The sequence below is a fragment of the Mercenaria mercenaria genome, chromosome 15, assembly GCF_021730395.1.
Source record: "Mercenaria mercenaria strain notata chromosome 15, MADL_Memer_1, whole genome shotgun sequence".
Classification (NCBI taxonomy): Eukaryota; Metazoa; Mollusca; class Bivalvia; order Venerida; family Veneridae; genus Mercenaria; species Mercenaria mercenaria.
The window spans coordinates 3,118,085-3,127,770 of record NC_069375.1 but is presented as its reverse complement, the minus strand read 5'-3'; positions in this window follow the sequence as shown (position 1 = coordinate 3,127,770).

Below are 9,686 nucleotides of genomic sequence, written 5' to 3'. Positions count from 1 at the left end.
TGACATTCTTCCTGGACCAGGTACACCAGAGAAAACGGTCACAAATTCAGAATCCCACCCAGCCACGCCGGATGACCAAAGGAAATCAGGCATTGATCCAAAATGGAAACAAGCGTTTCCCTGGATGACAGTTCTCAGAGAACGGTAATTTAAATCATTTTTAAGTAATCCCAAAAATACTGAACGGTCTATCAAGCGATCTGTGAATGTATTAAAAAAAAAAGTGCAAACTATCAGTTGTTAAACAAATTATAAGAAGACCACATTTTATATTTCAAATCTGATTCCTTTGGAGAAAAAATATTGGACATGCATACTTAGAAAATAGGGAGGAAGAGTTGATGACTAACTAGAAATTAAGTTGTCATGGCTTTACACACAGGGCTATGTTTTATGTGCTTGTGTCTTTTTTTTTTTTAGATATAAGTTCTTGAAATTCATTAAAAAACCCATTTAGATCTCTTATCATAGCAGTGACTGTCGGGATCCCTTTGGCTATGCAAAAAACAAAATTCTTTTAAATTCTTTATTTCAGGCCAAGGTATGTTGTGTTCAGTATGTGTAAAGCACCAGAGAAGGCCCAAGAAGTGTACTTCAATAAGGCGACCATCTTTAGTAAATCATAAGGACTCAGACTCACACAAGAAAGCAGTGGTATTTGATGTTGCAGAAGCAAAAACGGGGGAGAGGGGGGGGAGGGGATCGAGGCTTGTTTTGCGAGGGAAGAAAACATGTGGACCGTGAGGCAATTACAGCATCTATGACACTGCTTTACTTTCCTTGATGGAGGAAATTCCCCACACCACCAAACACAAACCTTTAGTTGATGTAGCTAAGACATTAGGAGTGGATGTTCTAAATAGTTTGGAGAAGGGGGATAACGCCAAGTACACAAAATTGATAAGTTTACATTGTCATTCAGCAAATAAATTCCACAGGAACAGAAGACTGAAACTTTAATGTGCAGTGCTAAAACTGTGTTGTTGTAAGTAAAATAAATAGTGAACATTTTCAGAAACTTAAAATGGTTAAGTTTACATTGTCATTCAGCAAATAAACTCCGGGGGAATTTTTTATGATACATTTTCTCTATTTGTTCTTGTTGAGCATGTAAATGATGCTTATTAAACATTGAAAATAACACTGTGTTTTTCACTCTGAAATGCACCAGAATGCACCAAAAGAGTTGCAGTAATACAAAACTTTCTGGGGGTGGTCCCCCATACCCCCCCCGCACCCACCCCTTTGTCGACTTTGCTCCTTTCAAAAATACCCTTCAGCAACATGCCTTCACAAAATCCTGGCTAGAACCCTGGATGTCATAATATTCTCTTACTGATCCCTGCATAAACCGTTGTATATTGCAGAAGTTCTACTTTGTTTGACTGGCAGACAAAACGAGCCATTTTAGAATTTAGGATTTTCTACTTTTTAAGTTAAAATATAATGATAACATATTTCATTTAAAGATTTGCATAGTATCATATAAGGGCTGTATATTGCATACAAGAGGGTCATGATGACCCTGGATCGCTCACCTGAGTAATATGAGCTATATGTTTCAAATGTCAAACTGATGCTAAAATATTAAGAAAGTCAGTACATCACATTCATGGTCAATGAAATTCAGTTTTATGATTTGTGTGCAAAACTGTGTAAGTCATCAATATTTCAAGGCTGTATCTTAAAAAACAAGAAAGTAGGTCAGTAGGTCAAGGTCACAATCAAGTGACATCATATTACTTGAGGTCATCGGGTAATTATAATTAAAGAGTCTTGGAAATAGAATCAGATGAATTTTTAAGTATTTTTCCTATATAACTCACATAATAACAAAGTGACCCCAGGGCGGGGCCTCTTTTAACCCCAGGGGCATAATTTGAACAATTTTTGTAGAGGACTACTAGACAATGCATCACACCAAATATCAAAAGCCGAGGTCATATGGTTTCTAACAAGAAAATCTTTAAAGCTTTTTCTAATATAAGTCTACATAAAACTTGGGACCCCCAGGGCAGGACCTCTTTTCACTCCAGGGGTATATTTGAACAATTTTGGTTGAGGACCATAAGACAATGCTACAAACCAAATATCAAAGGTCTAAGAGTTGTGGTTTCAGACAAGAAGATTTTTAAACTTTTTTTCCTATATAAGTCTATGTAAAACTTGCGACCCCCGGGGCGGGGCCATATTTAACCCTAGGGGGATAATTTGAACAATCTTGGTAGAGGACCACTAGATGGTGTTACATACCAAATATCAAAGCCCTCGGCCATGTGGTTTTGTACAAGAAGATTTTCAAAGTTTTCCCTATATAACTCTATATAAACCATGTGACCCCTGGAGCGGGGCCATTTTGACCCTAGGGGGATAATTTGAACAATCTTGGTAGAGGCCCACTAGATGATGCTACAAACCAAATATCAAAGCCCTAGGCCATGTGGTTTTGTACAAGAAGATTTTCCAAGTTTTCCCTATACAACTCTATATAAACCATACGACCCCCGGGGCGGGGCCATATTTGACCCTAGGGGGATAATTTGAACAATCTTGGTAGAGGACCACTAGATGATGCTACATACCACATATCAAAGCCCTAGGCCATGTGGTTTTGTACAAGAAGATTTTCAAAGCTTTCCCTTTATAAGTCTATATAAACCATGTGACCCCCGGGGCGGGGCCATATTTGACCCTAGGGGGATAATTTGAACAATTTTGGTAGAGGACCACTAGATGATGCAACAAACCAGATCTCAAAGCCCTAGGCCCTGTGGATTTGGACTAGAAGATTTTTAAAGTTTTTCCTTTCGGTTGCCATGGCAACCAGAGTTCTGCATTGAATTCAATTCTTTGAATAATTTTGAAAGGGGGCCACCCAAGGATCATTCCTGTGAAGTTTGGTGTAATTCTGCCCAGTGGTTTTCAAGACGAAGATTTTTTTAGGAAATGTTGACGGACGGACGACGGACATTGAGCGGTCACAATAGCTCACCATGAGCCTTTGGCTCAGGTGAGCTAATAAAATAACTGATAATACAAAACCCTTCACAAATCCTGGTAAGTGGGTACACAAGACTAAATTTCTTCAATCTTTCAATGTAAATGTGTACACTTCTATTGCCCAGAGTGACAGTCTATTTCCATATTTCTAAACAATGTCTTCTGACAAGAGTTTGAATGTAATGGAAGTAGGGTCTCAGGACATACTATTCATAAACTGAGCAGGTTTACATAAGATAACTGAAACATAGTCAACCCACGAAGTCTGTCAAACTTGCTGATGTCTTACAGTATCTAGACTTTATGAGAGGTAACCAGCAATTGAGCAATTCTCTGTGTATCAGATCTGTATCCATATATAGCTCAATTCACTGTTCTTTTATCTGTGGTGATCTGAAAATCCATTGTAAGGCTTGAAATAAAGCTATTTCAATTTTAACCAATTAGTATGACCTTTACCTTGAACATAAAGACCTAGGTTGTATGCTGTGTATCTCCTGGCATCAACTTGAACCTTAGTTATATGTTGTGTACCTCCTAGCTTGACCTTAAACCTAGTTACCTAAGTTGTATGCTGTGTGCCTCCTAGCATGACCTTGAAACAGTCACCTAAGTTGTATGCTGTGTACCTCCTAGCATAACCTTGACCTTGAACCTAGCGACCCATGTTGTGGATCGTGTACCTCCTAGCATGACCTTGACCCTAGTGACCTCATTTGTGTGTCATGTATCTCCTAGCATGACCTTAATTTTGAACCTTGTGACCTAAGTTGTTGGTTGTGTACCTCCTAGCATGACATTGACCTTAAACCTAATTACCTAAGTTATGGGTTTTGCACCTTCTAGCATGACCTTGACCCTAGTGGCCTAAGTTATGTGCTGTGAACTTCCTAGCAAGACCTTGACCCTAGTGACCTAAGCTGTGGGTTGTGTACCTCCTAGCATGACCTTGACCCTAGTGACCTAAGTTGTGGGTTGTGTACCTCCTAGCATGACATTGACCTTGACCCTAGTGACCTAAGTTGTGGGTTGTGTACCTCCTAGCATGACCTTGACCTTGACCCTAGTGACCTAAGTTGTGGGTTGTGTACCTCCTAGCATGACCATGACCTTGACCCTAATGACCCAAGTTATGTGCTGTGTACCTCCTAGCATGACCTTGACCCTAGTGACCTAAGTTATGTGCTGTGTACCTCCTAGCATGATCTTGACCCTAGTGACCAAAGTTGTGGGTTGTGTACCTCCTAGCATGACCTTGACCTTGACCCTAATGACCTAACTTATGTGCTGTGTACCTCCTAGCATGATCTTGACCCTAGTGACCAAAGTTGTGGTTTGTGTACCTCCTAGCATGACCTTGACCTTAAACCTAGTGACCCAAGTTGTATGCTGTTTACCTCCTTGCATGATCTTGATTTTAAACCTATTGATCTAAGTTGTGCATTGTGTACCTCCTAGCATGATCTTGACCCTAGTGACCTATGTTGTATGCTGTTTACCACCTAGCACGTCCTTCACCCTGAACCTTGTGACCTAAATTGTATGCTGTATACCTCTAAGCATGACCTTAACCTTGAATCTAGTGATCTACTTTGTATGCTATGTACCTCCTAGCATGCCCCCGACCTTGAACTTAGTGGCCTTAGTTGTATGCTGTGTACCTCCAACAAGTATGACCTTGAACCTAGTGGACTAAGTTGCATGCTGTGTACCTCCAAGCATAACCTTGACCGTAGTGGCCTAAATTGTATGCTGTATATCTCAAAGCATGACCTTAAACCTAGTTGTATGCTGTGTACCTCCTAGCATGTCACAGACCTTGAACGTGGTGACCTCAGTTGTATGCTGTATACCTCCAAGAATGACCTTGAACCTAGTGACCTAAGTTGTATGCTGTGTACCTCCAAGCATGACCTTGAACCTAGTGACCTAAGTTGTATGCTGTGTACCTCCAAGTATGACCTTGAACCTAGGGGCCTAAATTGTATGCTGTGTACCTGCAAGCATACCCTTGAACCTAATGACCTAAGTTGTGTGTTGAGTCCCTCCAAGCATGACCATGAACCTAGTGACCTAAGTTATATGCCGTGTACCACCAAGCATGCCCTTGAACCTAGTGGCCTAAGTTGCATGCTGTGTACCTCTAAGCATGACCTTGAACCTAGTGACCTAAGTTGTATGCTGCATACCTCCAAGCATGACCTTGCACCTAGTGGCCTCAGTTATGTGCTGTGTACTTCCTACCATGACCTTGACCCTTCTGACCAAAGTTGTGGGTTGTGCACCTGCTATCATGACCTTTACCTTGACCCTAGTGATCTAAGTTGTATGCTTTTTACCTCCAAGCATGACCTTGAACCTAGTGGCCTAAGTTGTATGCTGTGTACCTCCAAGAATGACCTTGAACCTAGTGGCCTTTGTTGTATGCTGTGTACCTCCAAGAATGACCTTGAACCTAGTGGCCTAAGTTGTATGCTGTGTACTAGTGATGATAATCGGACAGCATAATGATAATCGATTAATCGGATATAATCGGAAAGCCTTCCGAGCGATTAATCGGAAAATAATCGGACTTTCACACTGAACCATCTGTAGCTTATTAACCATTAGCTCACTTGACTCACTGTATCAGCATATATTTAGCAGGAGTAATGTAATTTGTGTGTGAAGTTTTAGCCCTTGTGTGCAGATATCAATGTGGCTAATTAAAAAGTATTTTTATTTATTGAGGTATAATGCGGCATATTTATATGATTTGCACCCAAACGGCTTTGGGTCTCTCAGGAGTCCCTGAGAAATTGACCATGCTGTCAGACCTAAAACACCTATTTGTACATTTTATTATTGGTTCAAACTTCAATGCCCTTCAATATTACGAACGTGGGCGGGGTACCATTATTTGCGGTCTTTACTGCATAATCGGCAAACACAATCCCCATTTTTTAATTTTCTTTTGCTGCTGCACTTTTACATATCTTGTAGAATCCAAACTGGTGGTATAGTATTCCCTGGATAGGGGACTATAGCTTTGATTGCATTATTATTTTGATCGAACGCAATATGCTTTGCCTCCGTTTTGGAGAGTGGAAAAGAAATGAGCCTAAAGAGGAAATACCACCAAAAAGATGCGTAACTCCCGAATATGCTTTAAACTAGCCTAAGTGTCAAATAATCGATTATGCAAGTTCATAATCGATGTCGGCGACTTTGGCTCATTAAATGATCGACAATCGATTGTCGGCGACAATCGGAACATCACTACTGTGTACCTCCAAGAATGACCTTGAACCTAGTGGCCTTTGTTGTATGCTGTGTACCTCCAAGAATGACCTTGAACCTAGTGGCCTAAGTTGTATGCTGTGTACCTCCAAGAATGACCTTGAACCTAGTGGCCTTTGTTGTATGCTGTGTACCTCCAAGGATGGCGGTGGAAAAGAAATCAACAGAAATCAGGCAAATATTTGACAAATATTGTCAAGGACATACAGAATAATCTGTGATAACTTGTTAGAATTGACATAATATATCTCAAACAGTAACTTGCTCATGAATAAAATCACTGTTTGTCAATTAGATGTGTATTGTCATATCACTTGGGCTGCACCCTCGTCATATACTTTCTTCGCATCTTAACTCCAAACAGTGATTTTATTCAATGACAAATCTCTGTTTGTGATATATTATTTATTAAATTCATGAGAAGATCCAGTGGAAGTAGTGTGTAACCAAACAAACTAAACACTGAATCTATAGAACTGGCATGAAAAAAAATATACATGTAAAATCTTTAAACTCCAAGTGTTACCTTAACCTTTGCTCTAGGACTCTAGGCCTTCCCTAGTTCTGGAATGTGTTTTTCCAAGTAATCAGACTATCAATATCTATCAATAGAAGTTATAAACGAGCTAGCAAAAGTAATACTAGGTGACCTAGTTGAAAACTGACACAAAGATTTTGACCAGATTTCATTTCTTGTAAGATAATATTTGACCTCAATGCATGACCTTGACCTTAAAGGTAGGGGAATGAGTCTTGAATGTGACATGTTGTCTTGTTAAAGTGAACATTTTTGCCAAGTTATTTCAATACATATGCATGCATATAAACTTAAAGAGCAAACAAGAAAATGGTCATTTGTGTCAAATTATTTTATAATAAGACATAGCATATCGAAGATTTAAGCTGGACACATGTACTCATGCACGGATGCACACACAGACCGGGATAATGCTATATGCTCCCCTAATTTTAGTGGTGGGGGCACACACAGACAGGGATAACGCTATATGCTCCCCTAATTTTAGAGGTGGGGGCACACACAGACAGGGATAACGCTATATGCTCCCCTAATTTTAGTGGTGGGGGCACACACAGACAGGGATAACGCTATATGCTCCCCTAATTTTAGTGGTGGGGGCACACACAGACAGGGATAACGCTATATGCTCCCCTAATTTTAGTGGTGGGGGCACACACAGACAGGGATAACGCTATATGGGACAAGGGGACATAAGTAGTCCTGTGATTTTTTCCTTATTTATTGATCAATTATCCTCCTTACTGCGTGAAAAATGTAATTCAGGTATTTTTATTGACAATTCAATACCTGATATATTATGTCTGATGTTTGCAGATGACATTGCAAATTGTGCAGAAACTGTATTTAAGTTACAACAACAACTCAACGTAATAGAACAATTTTGTAATTCAACAGGGATGGAAGTTAACCTCAGTAAAACTGAAATAATTGTATTTCGAAATGGTGGACCCTTAAGAATTAATGAAAGATGGTTTTTCCGTGGCCAATTAGTTAGCGTTACGACTGTTTATAAGTATATGGGCATCTTATTTACGCCGACCTTATCTTGGACAGCAGCTAAAGAAAAGTTAGCGTCACAGGCACAGAAGTCGATATATGCTATGTATAACTATCAAAGGCCATTTGGATATTTTAACATTAAACAGTTGTTTCAGTTATTTGATGCTATGGTAAAACCAGTACTCTGCTATGGATCTCAGATTTGGGGATATAAATATTCGCCAGAAATAGAAACCATACATACTAAGTTTTGTAAAAAATTTCTTGGAGTAAAAAACTCAACGAATAATATAATTGTTTTGGGAGAATGTGGCAGACTACCAATGTGTATAACCTATTATTCAAACTGTGTTAAGTATTGGTGTAAACTTATACAGATGGATAATTCAAGATACCCTAAACGGTGTTATTATATGCTAAAATCTTTAGATAACGTAGGCAGAATCACCTGGGCTACTCAGGTCAAACACTTACTATTTTTGTATGGTTTTGGTTATGTTTGGGTTTCACATGATGTTGGAGATATTGACTACTTCGTTAGTATTTTTCGTCAAAGACTCATAGATTGTCATACACAAAACTGGAAAGAGTCTATCGATTAATCAAGTAGATGTCACCATTATAAACATTTTAAAACTTTATTAAATACAGAACGTTACCTTACAATAAATTTGCCATTTAAATACAGGCTAGCAATGTCAAAATTTCGTTGTTCAAGCCATAAGCTGCATGTTGAAACTGGTAGGCACAACAATACCCCTTTTGAATCTCGTATCTGCCAATTTTGTTATAATAGAAGTAACACTAGTATTGTTGAATGTGAATATCATGCTTTTTTTCAATGTGAGAAATTTAGTGAGATCCGTAATCAGTATCTTCTTAATTGGTATTCATCTGACAGAAGTATACAAAGTTTTTATAACATACTTAGCTCTGATAATGAAAAGGTGTTATATCAAACAGCACTGTATCTTGAGAAGCTTTTAAATAATGTTTGATCCGTTAATTATGATATTCAGCAGCCTAGAGAACTATTATGTTAAGATATGTTTGCTAGTCGACTGTGTGCTGAATTTATGAATATGTGTCTCAATTTAATCAGTGTATATGTATACATTTTGTGGGATCACAACTATCTGATTGAACCACTTACTATATATTATGTAGTGTATTTTGGGCCGGAGGCCTTTGTTACATTTAATAAACTTTTGATTTGAATTGATTTGATATGCTCCCCTAATTTTAGTGGTGGGGGCACACACATACTGTGATGTGACTTTTTTCACTTTCAATGCAGCCTAAAGAAAATTGAAGCAGTAAACATTTTAAGAAGAGACGTCCCTTTATCAGGCACAAACTACAGTAGCTTGATTCAAAGCGAATTAAAGGTCCATTTCATTACATTCCAAATATAGTTATTTTAAATTGAGTACAAGTTAATCTATTATACTTGACCCAGTCAATCTGCAACATTTAGGACAAGTTATGTGTTACACTTGGACAGAGGAATATATGTTACATGTGTACCTAGGAAACGTTAGCAAGAACAAGTTTATCTAATTCTGAATTTACCTGGTAACTATCAAAGTATTCTTGTTTTATAACTTTTCCAGCATATCTGAGCATTTCCATTCAATGTCTTTCATTATCTCTCACATTTAATCTTCTGAATTGCATCAGGCAGCACACTTCACAGCTCTGTATGGTCTAGGGTCAATACAGTATCTCGTCTGAAATCATCAGCAAAACTGTGTGTATCTGTTCTTTAAAAATGAATTTATTGTTGTCTAAGTTTACATGTAATAAACAAAAGAATATATTAAATATAAAATGAATACCATTATTTTCAATGGAACAACTAGTGAGA